The sequence below is a fragment of the Balearica regulorum genome, chromosome 5 (assembly GCF_011004875.1).
Source record: "Balearica regulorum gibbericeps isolate bBalReg1 chromosome 5, bBalReg1.pri, whole genome shotgun sequence".
NCBI classification, from domain to species: Eukaryota; Metazoa; Chordata; class Aves; order Gruiformes; family Gruidae; genus Balearica; species Balearica regulorum.
Window position 1 is genome coordinate 39,321,093 of NC_046188.1, and position 16,663 is coordinate 39,337,755.

A 16,663-nucleotide genomic window follows, 5' to 3' on the forward strand; every position below is an offset into this window, starting at 1 on the left:
GGAATCCTTTGCTTAAGATAAATGCTTATTGCAAGTAGAAAGGAGAGGTCGTTCTTTCATTTTGAGAAGTTGCCAGCAAAAAGGGTGCTGCTCTTTTCTGCCTGGACAAAACTTGCCCTGAACACGGGGCACTTGGGTTACACATCTCTCTGGACCAGATGAATCTCCAGCTACATCTCCCACTTCCAAGGCACATGCCATAAGCATGCTGTTGTGAGCTGTTCTTGGTGGGAGTGTTCTCCAAGACTTCTGCTGAAATTTTGCCATTTCCTAGAAGGGAAGACAGGATTTCTAGTGCCAGAGAAAAAAGCATAAAAGTCAGTCCTCAGACACTGTCAGGATTGCCAATTTAGATATTACATTTGAACTCAATGTGTGAGTCCCATCAGTGAAGAACAGTCCAGAGAAGCACAAAGAAGCAAGACTCGAGGGAAACAGGCGGTTAAGAAAGGAACAGTTGGGCAAAGTTCGGTAGTCTCAAGGTAAAAGGGCAGCTGAGCTGGAATCGTGACCTCTTCCAGCCCTACCGCGCTCTATTCCAGCTTCTGTGTATTTTCTCTAAGTCTAGTCCTTGAACCAAACTTTTTAACTAACGTTTTTGTGCCCCTCATGCTAAAGTTCAATAACCACTTCTACCCAGAGTAAGCTGATGCTACCACTCAGCAAAGGAATCCTACCTACCTGCCCTCCTGCCATCTGTTTCTGTTCCTCTATCGTGTCCTCTCTTGTACCAAGACAAGCATTTATGAGGCCACACTGTAAACTGGATCAGGAAGCTCATCCAGCTGAAAGCTTGTGGTATTTTTCCTGCTGGGTTAGTTTCTAGCTGGAGCAGTCCTCTGAGTCAGTTGGCCGTAGAGTCACATGAACATCTGTGCAGCACAAAGGTTGGGGCGGCATGGGGGCAGGAGGAACAGGCAGCCAGGAGGGAGAAGGAGCAGGGTGTGGAGCAGGCAGATCTACTTCTTCCATTAGCAGTGCCTGTGTATGCTGTCCGGAACTGTCACTTCAGCCACAGCCATATTCCAGGGTGCCTGGGGATTGATTCGCAGAAGCATTCACAATTACAGGTGAATTCCTGGGGAGATGTGCTTCCTTGAAAAGAAGAGCTATTCATTGATAAATGCATTAGAAAACCAGGTGCTAGCTCTTTGATCTGTAAAATGGGGATAATAATATCACCTTACAGGAAAGGGGTAAAAATGCATTTGTTGCTGTTCATGAAACATTCTGTTCTGATAAACACCTCCAGATCAACCTAGATGGCAATGCATCTGCCTGTCTTCAGAGCTAGTGGGCAACAGCGTGCAGAAAGGAAGGTGCAGAGCTCAAGTTCCTCAGGCTTCAGAGAAGCTATGGAGAAAGTTGTATAATCATGTAATTACAATTTATATTACAGAATGTGTGTGCCCAAGAAATCTGAAATAAAGGTATAAGCAGATGCCATTTGGCATTTATTACTTTTGAGTGTTTGACTTTTCATCCGTAATCTTTTAATGCATGGGAGGGGAGTTTTGTGTTAAACACAGTCTACAAAAGCACTTTGGAATTCTACTTCTGTTGTTTTTAAATACTTGAATAGTATGATTTGATGACTGACATTGGATCACAGCACTGGGAAATTTGAAACTTTTTTTTTTTCTCTCCACAAAGGTGACTTTTGCATTACCTTCTTCTCAGATAATGAAAATTCCTAATTTTCCTCCTGTTTTCTTGCACTTTCTCCTAAGCCTGTAGTACTACAACTACTCGACATACTACGTGGGATTAGTGGGCCTAACCAGATATGTCCTTGTTCCTGGTACTGAATTAAGAACAAAAGGTAACACCAAAATAATATTCTTAAGTATTCTGATGTGCATCCAAATAAAATGTGGGGGATTTTTTTACATTAGTCAAGGTTATTAACTGTGCCTTTACTCTTGAAAAGCCTTGATTCATAAAGTTAATGTCTATGTGTATGGGTGTCTCTATATGTGCAGGCTTGAGACACGTTCTGAGTGTGTGTTTTGCAGTTTCTTTCCTGAGGATCATATAGCTGTCTAGGTACTAAGTGGCGCCCATTAGTACAGTTTCTGGGCCTCTCTTTTCTATTCCAGTGGTTTGGCAGTCCACTGAAATGCAAAAGAATAATGCAGATCCTTGCAAATTATGAGAAAGAGCCTACTGACTGCAGAGCAGGACAGACAGGCTTGGCAAGAGGAAACTGCAGCGTGGATGGGTGCCTCTGTGAGCCCAGCTACGGCTGAGAGGTCACAATTCTGGCCTGTCAGCCTTGACACCGATCATTTCATCTTGTACTTCCTACTTGACAATCCCTTTGCACCAGCCTCCAGGCTCACCCGCATGCTTTCTTCCATGCTGCTGCTTTGTTGCAAATGCTCCTGCATCCTTCCTTTCTTTTCAAATCCTTTTTGAGAGAAATTCTTCAATATTTCTGCTAAGTTAAATATACCAGTCAGAAACATTTTTTTGCATTTATTAAAAAATACATTTTTCCCATTTCTAACTAATGTGTATTTCTCATCTTGAGTTTTAATGACTTAAAATACTTTATGCCCAATTAGTAATTACCCATGCCAATTAAATGGAACAGATTTACTTCAGGGTGAATTCTTGTAAGCTGCAGAGGGTTGCTTTAGAGTGCCTGTGAAGTCCCTTAGAGAGTTCAAAGATGACTGTGCGAGTTGCACAGAGTTATAACTGGTGAAGTCAGAGAGTGTTTATATCTACTTAATAGCAGAAAAGACCTGTTGGTGAGTGAAAACAAGGACACAGAAGTTATAGTTCACAAGACACTGCCTGTCCTGCCAGAGCTGACTAAAGAAGTTGCCTCTTATTTCTGTCCCCAGTGCCCTAAAGCAAAACTGGCCTTTGCTTTATGGCAGTATAACTGGTTCATGTGCTATAAACTGGATCACTGAAATGATCCGTATTAAAGACAATCCTCTAAAACCTCCAAGCCAATAATGCTAGAAAACACTCTAAGACCGTAAAACCTTTCCCGCATATACTGACTGACTTTCTGGGACCATGAATGAGAACATGGACCTTTTCCATATCCTGAAACTCACTGATCTTGGGCTCTAGCTAACCATCTCTACGTGAATTACTTCTTTTTGGTGCATTGTATTCTAATGCTTCTTGGAAGGGTGTGCTGTGCACAAACCTTCACATGTTCATTGTTCATCAATGAATAAATTATGCACTCTGTTTCAGGGTGGTTCAGATTCTTAGTCAAATTTTCCCTGTGCTTCCAGGAGCTCTGGCCAGCCCTAATCAGAAACAGTCCTACAACTTACCCTTTCATAAAACCAAACCTTCAGAGCACCACATAAATGTTAATTAATTTACTCTCACCTTGCTCCCCGAGGTAAATAACTGTATCATTTTCCCTTTCTGTTTAAAGGAGAATATTAAAACAGGAATGAAGTGACTTGCCTACTGTAAGACAGCAAATCAGTGGCAGAAGAAGAGTTGGCATTCAGAAATTCTTGGGGTTCTTTTGGGGCTTGTCTACACAGGGAAACCGACTGGAACGCCAACTGTGCATCCTTAGTTCTGTGACAGCTAGTCAAGCAAAGGCCAATGTGTGTGAGCACTCCATCAAAGGGAACGGAGTCCTTTTCTGGAATTAATTGTGCATTATTGAGGCAAGGTAATTATTTTGGAATAAAACCCCTTATCCCTCTTATTCCAGATAAGTGATTCTGATGACCTTCTTATATAGGCAGGAGTTAAACTCTAAAGTCTCCTCCTCTCCCCCCCCTTACTTTATAATTAAGTAATAATTAATTGCAAAAATGTTTGTACTTCCACATAAAGAAAATAAATGAGTTCGGGATATCCTGAGACCTGTGAGAACAGGCATCACTTCCAAGTGCTGCTGCTCCCCTAACTGCAGCTCTAGATGCTGTGCACAGGGAGAACGTGGTGGAAACAGCGGCTTGTCCGTGCCTCCCGCTGGCAGCCCCCACACCAGGACCCCTGCACTACCAGATGTCAACCTCTTAGACCTGGGATGCGGGGAAGAACGGCAGGGAGCCGGGAGCAGGAGCCAGCTCCGGTGCTGGGCTGCAGCCAAGGGTGTGGACCTCGACCGCAGCCTCATCTCAGATAGCACGTACGCTGGGCCAGCGCTTCATGTCAGAGCCTCTCCCTCCCTACGTGACCCTTCTGAATATCTCCCTCATCTTACAATCTGACACATCAGCAGTGTGTGAAGGAAGATCATAGAAACGGTTTGGGAATGCACTAGCCTCATTAACCTCATTAAAGAGCTTGCAAGCCATGGCCTCGCTAACTGAATTCTTCTGATGAAGACAAATTCAGTAATCGCACGCCACGCTTCCCGATGCTGCAGTCACAGCCAGCACTGTTGTGTCTCCGTACCTGAGGACTGCAAGCCTCTTTGGACTTCCCTTTGTGGGCTGGAGCTGCCAGTAAAAAACTTCTCATTTACATAAAATACCCTGAGCTTTTCAGATGGGTTATAAAAAGATAAATCTATTTAAATACCTGAAATGTTCCTATTTGTTTTTCTAGATTGCAAATTCTCATTTTTTTCATGCCAGAGAAGCACTGGGAACATCCAGAATGTTCGTTCTACTCAGCAAGATGAGACAGGGAGCGTTTTTGTGACCCCCTAACACCTGCAGGATGACCTCAAGCTGGGGAACTGAAGCTGAGTGATTGCTCGCTGGAAATCCACCCAGGTATTTTTACGGTACTGATCACTGTATTATTTAAACACCAGTACTAAAGATCCATTAGGAACATCTTCAGAAGATGGCAAGCCATTTGGATTCGTATGTAAGTCCTGTCGGTTTTTGCTGTCCAGGCATTCCTGGAAAGTGTGCGGGGGTGAAGCTAACATCTCGGCCGCGGAGCAGCTGCTCGCCACAGCTCAGTTGCTCTAGCTATCACCATGCTGGAATGTCGCCAGCCCAAGTCTGAGACGTTTTCTGGAGTGTCCTAATTTCAGAGACAGCTCCGGGAAAGCTTCGGTTACCTTGGTTTAACTGAGATTGGTAATGTTCTGTCAAGCCAAGGATGATAACGACAACCAGCAGAATATCCAGAATGGGTTACCCACAGCTGATTTTGGGCAAAATTTTGGCCATTTGAAAACAGAGTGATGTTCCTGCAGGACAAGGGGTGACGTGGATGTACGCTCACTTTTTTATGTGCCTACCCGTGTTGTTAATTTGTTATCTGTGGTGGGTATCTACAGAGAGAATTCAATTTAATTTGGCAGTAAAAGAGCTCGATGTATACTATTTCTATAGTACTAGGTTTTGCCTGTGTGTCAGCAACTACAGTGACCTTCTCCTTACAGGTCTCTGGGAGGCTGGAATGTGATGTACTGATTGAAATGAAAAAAAAAAAGGAAGAAGAAAATATAAAGGAGCATTTTAATGCAAAAAGTTCTGAGAGGTGCAACACTACAGCGTATTGGGCATGCCCCAAGGACTCTAGTTACCAACCCTACACGTACAGGTCGCTGTTAGGAGTGACCTTGGCCCTGTACCCTGCTGCCGGCCCCGGGCCACCTTCGCCCAACAGGAGGTTCCCTGAGCGCAGCTCCGGCGCCCCCCGGGGCAGACGCTGACCACTGCGCAGCAGCCCGCCCAGCTCAACCCCCAGGCTCCCGCCGCGGCCCCGCGGGTGAGGCGGGGAGGGAAGGGAAGAAGGGAGGGCCGTGCCCGGCGCGGGGGGCGGTTGGAGGGGAAGGAGCTGGGCGCAGGCCGCGGCCGCTCTCTAGGCCCGGCGCTTGGCTGTTGCTACAGCAACGCGCGCGGGGCCGCTCGCCCCCGCCCCTCGCCGCCGGAGCGCGGGCGGGCGGCGGGGCAGCCCCTCTCGCGAGAGCTGCGGCGGCGGCGGGCGGAGCGGGCGGTGGGGTGAGCTCATCCCGGGCGCGGGAGGGGAGCGCAGAGCCCAGCCCAGCGGAGCCGAGCTGAGTCGCCGGCAGTCGCCGCGGCAACTTTCTTGGGTGAGTTGCGAGTGGGAGCACCGAGCCGGGGCGGGAGGTGGGCTGCGTTCCGTCCCCCTCCTTCCTGCCGCGGAACCGGGAGCCACCGTGCCGCTGACTGAGGGAGTGTGTGGGTGTGCGTGGGGGGAGCGGTCCCCAGCCCTGGGGCTGTGCGGACCCCTGCCCGGCAGCCGGGGCCGCCGCCTCGGAGTTGGCGAGGGCTGGGGGCCCCGTGTGAAAGTGGCCGGCAGAGCCCCCCACAGCGCCCGGAGCCCCGCTCCTCCGCCGGGCGAGGGGCGTCCGCCCCGTGCGCCCCCGGGGGCGGCGGGAGCCCGCCGAGCCGCTGTCCGGGGTGGTCTCCCGCCCTGCCGGCAGCCTTGGGCCGGGGGCGGGTCGGGCGCGGGTCCCTCCCCGAGCGAGCCGAGCCGGGTGCTATTTTCCGGATTTGTGTCTTTTTCTCCTCAGGAAAGGCAGCCCCGAGCGGGAGCAGCGCGGCCGGCGCCCCGGCGGGAGGGCGGACGGACGGACGGACGGACAAGAGGCGGCGGTGAGTGGCAGCAGCCCGCTCCGCGCCGTGCCGCTCCGCTGCTGCTGCCGCCGCCGCCGCGGCTCCCCGCGCTGCCCGTCCCCTGCGGAGGCGGCCGCCGCCGAAGGCGCCCTGCGGCTGGGGGCGCGCTCCCCTGCGGGCCCCGGAGAGGCACGCTGCTCGTGTGCAAGGCTCGGTAAGTAACTTGTCTCTTGTTCGGCGCTGTAAGTTGTACTTCAGTCTCTTCTTTCTTGACTTTTTATAGCCAGTGAGGGTGTAAGTCGTGCTGGTTTTGTTCTGAGCCGGTGCTGAGACCACCATAATGATAACAATTAGGTAATTTGGAGGCAGTGCCGGTGGGGATGTTCTCAATGCTCAGCTCATGAGAGAGGGGGTGGAGGAACAAAATATTTGCGGATGGTTGTTTTCTTCACTAGGAGCCCGGAAAAGTGGAAAAACAGGGAATGCCTTTAACTGTCTCTTACTGGGAGGGAGGACGAGATGTTGGTGGAGGAGCAAGGAAGGGTAGAAGAGAAGAGGATAACCTTCCTCTGCTGAGTTTGTTTGCTCTTTCCCCATTATGTTGCATGAAGTCATGTTTTCTTGAACGTTCTTGTGCTGTATTTAAAAAAAAGCTATATTATTTGCACTGGATAACTGTGATGCAGCTTCAGTTTGTTTAATGAGAAATTCACCCATTCGTGTCTAGCAAAGCAATGATACAAAATGGGAATTGCTCAACTTAATGAAGATCTCCTTGTATAACCTTGGCCACAACATCTGTATGTTTTAGATGGAGGAGGCATGGTTTTTACCCAAAGAAGAACACAGAGGCATTTTTTGGATAATATTGCTTTTACAAAATTGCTTTTAAAATTTTTGCCTGCAAAATCGCTTTTAAAAATTGTAGCGATGCTGCTTTAATGAACCTTTTCCTGCATGCTGAATGAAGTGCATCTGTGAGCACGGAGCCTTAGTTCATAACAGAATGCAAATTTGTTTTCAGAGTAAAGGTGTCAGATTTCATTAGGTTCCAGAACTGTAAGGATGAACCAAGGTTGCTGTTTTCTTTAGAAAGCAATTCTTTCATGACAGAATTTTTGATTGAGGGTTCTTTTTGCTCATTAACTGTGGGAATTAAATGTTAGTTTCCTTTAAGGCATAAACCAGTTTTGTAAATGGGAAAACAGTCTCTCCCCCTTAGTTTTTGCCTGTTGTCACTGCACGTACTAACTGGATAATAAGCATCAGTTTTCTCTCTGGTGGAGAGTTTGGCCATTATTTATTTGGGAAGGTATTGCTGGGCTAGCCTCCTTTTCCCTTCAGCTGAAGTGGTGGGAGAGACAGGTGAAAGTACTAATGTAGAAGTTTGTGGGAGTTGTAATTGCAGAGAGAGAGATATACATGTTGTGTTTCACTGTCAAGGCTTTCATGCCTTAGGCCATCAGATGCCATACCAGTTATTAATCCAGAAACAGTGCGAGAACTTCAGATTTATTTTTTTTCTTAGTTATAAAGCCAGCTGTGTTCTATTTAGGTAAAGCTAAAAAGAAAAGTTTCATGATTTACTGTGTTATGTAAATACTATGTCTCCTCTTTATTGATAGTTAACTAGGAACAGAAGATTCCTTCCCTCCCCTCTCTTTTAAGAGTGTTCTGTTATGGCCGGTTGATGAAAGGATGTGCATTTAGTTGCTCAACAGTGTATTAAGAAGGTATTACTGATGCTAATAAAATGCTTAGTTTTAACACTGCTACTTGGGATAGGCATACTTTGCTTTTGGTTGTGGTTTATAGAACCTGTTAGATCATGAAGTCGAAAGCAAAATGGGATGTCAACTCTGACTATTGTAGGGCTGCAAAAAGTTGCTTGACTAAAAAGGCTAGCAGGTGTAGAGGTAGCCACTGACTCAGAACTGTGAAAGGATGGAGCTGCAATGAGTGATGAAACCAGTATTGGGACATGTCATTCATAATTGATTTTTTCTAGAATAAAAATGTATGATTGTCATTTCACTCATGCATAATCGGTTCTAGGATTGATGAGCTTTTTTCTCCTGTGTTTATCCAAAATGTTATTTTAAGGTTTGGGATTAACTTTTGGATAGCTGTTGTTTTCAAAACTATATCCACATGTGGCCTCTTCTTCCCATCTCATTTTCAAGGAGATTTTTTTTTATCATGCTTATAAGCATGCTGCTGCTGCCTAGAGAGCATTTTGTTCTTATGTAGCTCTCTTTGTCCTCTCAGTTTTGTACAGGTGTCTCAAATATATCTTTAAAATGTCTATTTCAGAATTAATTCTGCTACTATGAACACATTTTTTATTTCTAAGATAGGAGAACAAAACTTTATTTTAAGAACATAAAGTATTCCTACTAATTATTTTGAATTTTAGTAAGATCATGTTCTTCCAGTTAAGGAGGAAAATTTTGGAAATACATTGGGAAAATGAGAGGTAGGCTAGTAAGAGAAAAGGTTGAGGCTCAATTGAATTCCTTTTCTATTCCTCTATCTGTTTTGTTCTCTAGCATTGCTATTGTAGAGAAGAAAAAGGAATAGTTTTCTCTGCATCAGTAGTTCAATCCCTTCAGCAAGGGGGTTGCTGCAAGTTATTGAGTTCTTATTGCTACTGGTTAGAAATCCTGGACACCCAACTGGGGTAAAGAAGCAGGGCTGCTGCCTTCATCAAAATTTTAGTTGCACAAGTTGGTTTTCCTAATGCTAATGTTTCCAGAGGTTTAAATTTATTCTCATTGACCCTGTGTGTTGGCTAGTTGGCAGACAGTTTTGATCTGTTGTTTCCTTGGTCTTCTTGGCTTCAGGCAGATTCCTTGTATTCCTCAGCAGCTCCTTAATTTAAATATTTAAAAAGTCAGTAAGGCATGATTTAATTATCTGTTAGTATCTCTTTATATCTTTGTTTTGTTTACTTCATTATTCATCTTTTAGATTTTTTTATTCATTTATTCTGAAAACCATTTGTTAACTTATTAACAAGGTTAAATGACAGAAATACAGTACTTGTAAGTGCAGTTACTTATTTCTTTTATTGGTGTAAATATGTATAGTGTAAAATCTGCTAGGTGAGGCTTTTATTGATCTGGCATGTAAAATTAATCATCTCTTAATTATCTTTCTGTGAGCAAGGGGGAAAAAAAGTTGTATTGTTCTGTGTTCAACTTGATTGACTTGCTTTCAAGTATATTCCTCTAAATAGCAACTTTTAAATAGTCTAAGCTTTATATTTCGTTGAGGTCAGTTTAACATCAGAATGAGGACTCTCAAGCTGGAAGTTTTTAAAGTGGGATTTTAGGGGTCTATAAGTGTTGAGATATTCTGTATTTAATGAAAGGCAATCAATGCTTTCTGGGAGTGGAACCTTACCAGCAATGGTTAGCTGAAGGTACAGTTGTAAACCTGCAGAATATGGTCTTTGGTGAGGTCGAGTGACAATAATTTTGTTCTTTTGACTAATTCTGATTTTTAATCCTTATGCAGCTGGCAGTGCAAGACTAACACAGTCTGTGGCGGTTTTGGCGTTAGCTTTGCTAGCAGTTTTGCACTCTGAACTTTGGGAAACACTTTAGGAGTTGCAGACACACTAGAATTGCTTGGTTATTTAACTGTATTTTTGAACATGAATCAGCAGATAAAACGGTTTTAGATGTCTGTCTTTGCATATGTAAAGCTAAATTATGGCATTGTCTCAGTCTCTTTAATTTTGAATTCAATGGCACCGGTTTGCTGGGTGGGTTGTTTGATTTAGATTCTGCCACATGTTTTTTATGTGAAGTGAGACTAAGCATTTACAAGTCTTTGTTTTCTTTATGGAAGCATGTTTTAAAGAGCACTTCATTTGAATGTGGTGACATAACACTTTTCATAATCTTGATAGCTGGTGAATTGTGTGATCACTAACTGAGTATTTGTCAGTGTTGTTTCAAAGGTCTGAGTCTGTAAGTGGATCCTCTCTTGGAAACTCATGTTTGATTAGTAGGATCAAAATGAATTGTGGCTTCATCTCTTCGTACTGCTTAATCTCATGTCGGATGCTGCAGTGCAATAGTAGTAGCTCTTATTCCCTGTACAGTGGATGGATGTCTGTTTTGAAGAGACAGATTAAGTTCCTGACAAATGCACAACTGTATAGAACAACTTTTCTGAATGTGGGTTATTAAAAAACAGCACAGAAGGAAGAGTTGCTACTGGGAATAGTGGTTCATGCGTAGGCCTGAGAGGCACTTTTTATTTTTGTGTTGATGTTTTAATACTCTTTTGCCTTTGGTCTCGGGCTCTGTAGAAAGGGAAGAACGCTTACTTCAGATGGATGTTGCTAAAGATCAGTGAAGTGCTTTTTCTGAAGTTTTATTTTGTAAGTTGTCAAAATCTAAATAAACTATTAATATATAGCATATAGTTATGGATTTTTCTTCATGATTCCTTATGGTTTTACTGTCAGTGTTCAAAACCTCTTTGGTGATGTTATTTCAATTTTTGTGTTGTTTGTTTACCTTTTGAGGTAACTTTTTACCTTAAAATACTCGTTTAGACCTTGGAGAGACTGGTTTTTACTGCAGCTGTGAGAGAAACATGCTGATGTTGAACTTGTGCGTTAACATGGACTTTTATCTTAGTGAAAGCATTTCGAGTTCACCCTGAAGCATATCTTATTTTTCTTAATTGATGATGTTATAGTGCATTAAAAATGTCAACTAGCCAAAATCAGCAGAAAACAAGCTCTTACTCCAGGCTGCTGGAAAGTATGGGTCAGAAGTTGAGCATAACTTAGAGAAGTTGCCTGTTGAGTCTGCTTAGGAGACTTAGTTATGTTTAATATACTGGGCTGGTATTATTTTGTGAATTTTCATGCTTGCTTTTCTGGGTAGGGGGGAATTGCCAAGCATCTTCCTTTGCACTGTAGCCTACCTTGCTGTCTGTGCAGTGGATGGTGGGATTCCAGGAGGTGCCAAGGGCTGCTTGTGTAGCATGGCTCTGCTCCCTGAATTTCTCGAGTCACGATGTGTTTTACAGCACCATCAGCTAAATCAATTGTCTTTTGACCTTTGAATTCAAATGACAAGCTTATTGTATGCTGATGTGATGTGAAATAGGATTAATACAGAACTTTTTTAAATAGTGGCAGATAATATCTGTAAAACAACTGCTGTTGTAGCAGAACTTTCTGTATGCCAGTCATTCACGTCAGCAGTTCTGGTAGATATCTTGGGTTTTCTTGGTGGTGGTAATACAGACATGTCTCTCTAAAGACTTAACAAACGTTTTTAAACACATACATTTCTTGATTTGGCCAAAAGTTGCATAGCCCCAAGAACATTTTTACCTTGTTCTTGGGAATTTTTGAAATGGCTGAAATTGTATTTTTCTTATTGCCTGGTTTTTTTTTTATATTCATGCTCATTCAAAACCATCAACTGTATTTCACACTGTCATATGAAGTATTTAGTGCAGATCCATGACGATTGGTGTTTTACAGGAGAGATTATAGTTTTCTGATGTATAACTTTTTTTCTCCTTTCTTTCTGGTTCAAAGAGTACTACTTTCCTTCATCTAATTCCAGTATTGCTGTCTGTGTGTTTGGCTTTCTCACTTGGTCTTACACTAGCAAATAATTTGGCAGCATAGAAGTGCATCTCTGGCTGGAGGTGGGGGCGGTGAGTCTCCCGGATTGACGCTCAATATTTCAGTAATTTTACTTCGGACAGAATGTAGTCCAGTCTCCTAAATTGGATGTCTCTAACACAGATGTGGCTTGTTGGTTTGGACTGGTATGACCATTAAGGATTGTGCCACATTTGGTGAACTTCTGGGGAGGGATTTTTAGCTTACTTTCCTCTAGGAGAATTCCAGATTATGCACAACAAAACGACTATAAAAATTAAAATAAATCATTACAAGGGTGGTTAAGCATTTAACAGACCACCCCAGAGTGACTGGTGAATCTCGATCCTTGGAGACTTTTAAAGCTTGACATGACAAAGCCATGAGCAGCTTGATGCAAAGTGGAAGTCGGCCCTGCTCGGAGTTGGAGGTTGGGCTCCTGTGTTAAACCGCTCTGTGCTGTGCAGGCTGCTAGCTGCTGAGAGCTGGGGGGCCTTCTTAGAGGCCACAGCTGTTTAAAATGCTGATGTAGATACAGTTGAAACAACTTTTAAAAATCAAGACCATCCTTGTAATGAATTTTTTTTTTAACTATTGTGAAACAGTTTTACTTTGGTATCCAGTCCATTTCATGTCTTTCACTTGGGTAGCAGCACTACCACTGGTGTCGGTTTATCACGGCTTCCTAGTGCTGACTCTCAGGTTGCAAACCTGCAACAGGAAACTTGATTTCCTTTATCTGTGGGCATGCAAGAAAGGGGGGTGTGTGTGTGTACTTATTTATTTTCCTGCAAGAGGCCAATGTAAGCAAAAATGTACCCATCTTGTTCGTTCGTATTTTGGCAAGGCCAGAGCACACATTTGCTCTTGCTGAACAACTGTGGCAAAAATCAGACTTTTTTTTTTTCTTCACCTTTTTGAAGTGTAACATGACTTTGTCTACATATTTAAAAAAAGAGACAATGGCTGGTGAAACTCAAACTGCATGCTTAACTGTTACTCTCACACAAAACTCATTACAGTTCTTATCTCTGACCTATTTAAAGATCTCGTCTTTTTTTTTGTGGGCAAGACTTGTCTCTTCACTTTCTAAATTGCTAATCTGACTTTTTTTTTAATGCTTTAAAACTAAAATGTTTGATACTATTTTGGGAGTATTGTTGCATGTGTCAAATAGAAGATAATACTAGACCCCACCGAATAATCTTAGAGGGCCTTCGCTGCTTCTGCTGGATGCAGTTGAGACTTCTACCACTGTTGTGGTTTTTCCAAATTGGAAGGGCTGAAATTGGATTTTATGCTTTCAGTCCATGCAGGAGGACTGCGTTATTGTGCAGAAGAAAGTTATGGTTTAACATTCTCATGCCTTGAAAACAAACATATCTTTATGAATGACATGATACTGGCACTGATCTTCTACTTTGCAAATATACAATTCATGCAACGAGCTGTTAAATATTAAAATAGTTCAATAGACTGCGCTGTATTGATAATACAGCAGCTGGAATAAAGAGTGAAACCTGATGTGTTCCCCCAGCTTTTCCTAAAGCAAGCATATAGAAGTGAGAAAAGAAAGGAGATACTTGTGTAAAAGCTATTTACGTAGTTTGTCCTTTCCTTGGATGTTTTTTCTTCACTCTTTCCCTTCTTTTGCCCTTCTTTTGCAGTCTTTGAAGAAAGCGGTGTTGACAGAAAATCGGTTTGTTTTGGCCTTCCCCCCCATTGACTTCTGTAGCATCTTGCAGGGTAGTCATCAGCTTCTACTTGACATAACTCTGGAAATTTCCATGGTGTCCCAAATCCAGTATTGTTTATGGCATTGCCATACAGAGAGAATCTTTGCTAGGATGCCTTTGTTAATATAAACAAAAGGAAAATGCTAATACAATCTTAAAACATGCCATTCATTCAAAAGTCAAAAAGACCTTTTTGGGATTTTGAGTTCTGTGGGGTTTTAGGGCATGTCTGTGCAGTGAAATGAATGGCTGTTGGTATTCTGGAGTACTGTCTGACACAGACACTTCAACTCTGCAACTGGAGCTGTGGGAGAAGCTCTGTGGAATAATTTGAGAGCCATAAGTTAATTTTTGCCTTATCATACAATTGCCTTTCTATCCAGGTAAAGCCAGATCTGCAGAGCTACTTAGGGTTCTTTTTATTGTGTATTAAAATTGTCAGGACTTCTTTTTAGACCTGTACTATTGTCCTTTTATTTTCAGCCAGAATTTTTTAACGTTAATTAATATGCTAGATAATGTTTGAGAACAAAAGAGGTTATTCTGTCTCCAGCAGCATTAGAATTGAGTGTGAACATGCAGCAGTGTGCTGTAAATTCCAGATTTAATCACTTGTATATGTAGTGTTGATGCAGTAAAAACTTTCAAATTTGTTGCTAATTTAAAGCACATCGCCAGTAAAACAAAGGTATGATAATAAGCAGTAATTAAATGTTGCGGAGGATGCTCATCACTGTTATTTTAACAGAAGTTAGTCATTATCTGCTGATTGCTGCCATCATTAAATCTCAATTTTTTTAGTATGAAGTCAGTGCTTACATACCTGAGCAGCTGAACTGAGGTTTTCCATTCTTGTATCATTGAAGTATCTTTTTGTTCTTGGATCTTAAGTGCAATGACTTGCTCAAACTGCCAACAACTTTATGCCTGTGAAGGGCAAGAGTGCAAATGTTGTGAATGTGCTCTTTAACTAGCAGATATAAAGCGTTGCTTCTGAAAATTGGGGCGGAGGGAACAGTCAATTTAATGCAGAACAACTTAGCAGTTGTGCAGAGCTGGCCACATGAAAAATAATCGTATGCAAGGTAAACATCGCTTCTTGTAAAAGTAGAAAATGCTCAGAGATAGAAAATGTCTGAAGTATTGGGGAAGAAGGGGGGAGACTTTTGCTGTTTCTTAGTTTTTGTAAACATGCACTTTGCTTAAAAACAAAAAAACCAAAGCAATTTGTAGTAGTTGCCAAATATTCCCGAGTATGATCCAGTCTAACTTGAGGTGATAGGTTTCTTCAGGTTCTTGAGGCAGGGGATTAAGTGACTTAAGGCTAAATAAGACAAGCCTCAGAAATTGATATAAGGAGAGAAATTAAGGAGCAGTTGAAGGAATTTGTAGGTAAAATCCTCGTTTCATCTTTCAGTTACATGTAATAGGAACAGGTAATTAGAATTAACAAGGGTCAAACTTGAAAATATAATTGATGAATTGGAGATCTAGTGGACAGATTTAAAATAAAGTAGCACTTTGATCACTTATTTGTTTGGAACAGATTGGAAGGTAATGTTGTGAACATTACACAAGCTGGAGAGGGTAATAATAATTGTTAGATCATTGACTATTTAGACAGAAAAAGTTGGGTTCTGATGAGGAGGAATTGTAAATGATTGTAGTGCTGTTCTCTTTAAAGTTGTCAGTTTTTCTAACGTGGAGGACTAAAAGATTTTTGGCACAACAATGAGATGTCATTTGATGTGGCATTAAAGCATCCAGAATAAGCACAACTGATACTTACTTTTTGATAGATAACAGTACTGAAAAAGCAATTTTTTTGTGTTTAAATATTGTAGCTGAAACTGTATGAACAAGTGAATCATAACCTTCTGTTTCTTCCTGTCTCTCCCTCTTTTTCCTGAATGTTATAATTTAGAAAAGAAGGGTCCAAACATGTCTGTGACTTTTCTAGCTTTGAAAGTGAGAGAATTGAAGATCTATTTGAAGGGAAGTAGAAGAGTCAGCACAACTCTATATAGATGAAGCTAAATGCTTGAAATTGTGACTAGCTTTTTCAATTTGAATCCTGCTTTCCTCTAGAGCGACTAGCTTTTTTTCCAGGTATGTTCAGAAAACATGGCTAGAATTAATTCTTACTGGAAACTTAGCTACAAATTAGAACTTCAGTGCTCATAACAGATAAGTACATGATGATAACATAGACAGTGTACCTGACTGTGTGGTCTTTCATATTCGCTTTTTACGTGGGAAAGAAAAGGGCTTGTGGAACAGTGCTGCTCTATTTCAGTAACATTTTACAGGTGGCAATAAAAACTCTTGGCTCTGCGACAGTATGTGGGTGTTATGTGCTTGCAGGTAAAGTTGTTTAATGTTAGCATTTAATAGTACTTTTGAAAATGAAGTAATTGTATGTATAGTATAACGCAAAATACCCTTCAGTAGTGCTTGGTTTCTGCATTACGCTATTTTCTCGTTGATAAAGGAGGTCCAAAAACCTTTCTGTTAGAAGTTCAAAGCAATTTTGCCAGGTAGCAAAGTCACCTTTCTAAAGGTGGTGTTTTTTTTCTTTTTGAATCTTGTGTTAGTGCTGAGTGACTGTTTTTGCACTGAGTTTCTGACTTAAAAATGTTAATAGAGTAGCTATCTTGTTTGCTGTAACCCTTCTTTGTTATCACCTTCGTACTTAGCTGAGATGCCAAAAGATCTTGAAATGAAACTTCAGTTAGGTTAGTCACTTGAATACTGGCACCCTGGGTCACAAGGCAATATGCTATGTTATCCCTGCACTCAGAATTTGG

General features: G+C 42.2%; 1 protein-coding gene across 17 annotated transcripts in view; it reads left to right on the plus strand.

Annotated features, from left to right (window-relative positions):
• Positions 1–5,861: 5,861 nt before the first annotated feature.
• The window catches only part of SIPA1L1 (signal induced proliferation associated 1 like 1), a 220,056-nt gene continuing 209,254 nt past the window's right edge, over positions 5,862–16,663 (plus strand). For 13 of the 17 annotated variants that reach the window (XM_075754278.1, XM_075754274.1, XM_075754292.1 and 10 more), the window contains exons 1-2: positions 5,862–5,992; positions 6,437–6,721. The gene's annotated coding sequence lies outside the window, so the exon portion shown is untranslated. The remainder of the gene's footprint in view (positions 5,993–6,436; positions 6,722–16,663) is intronic. The other 4 variants (XM_075754276.1, XM_075754277.1, XM_075754290.1 and 1 more) reach the window with 1 other exon arrangement.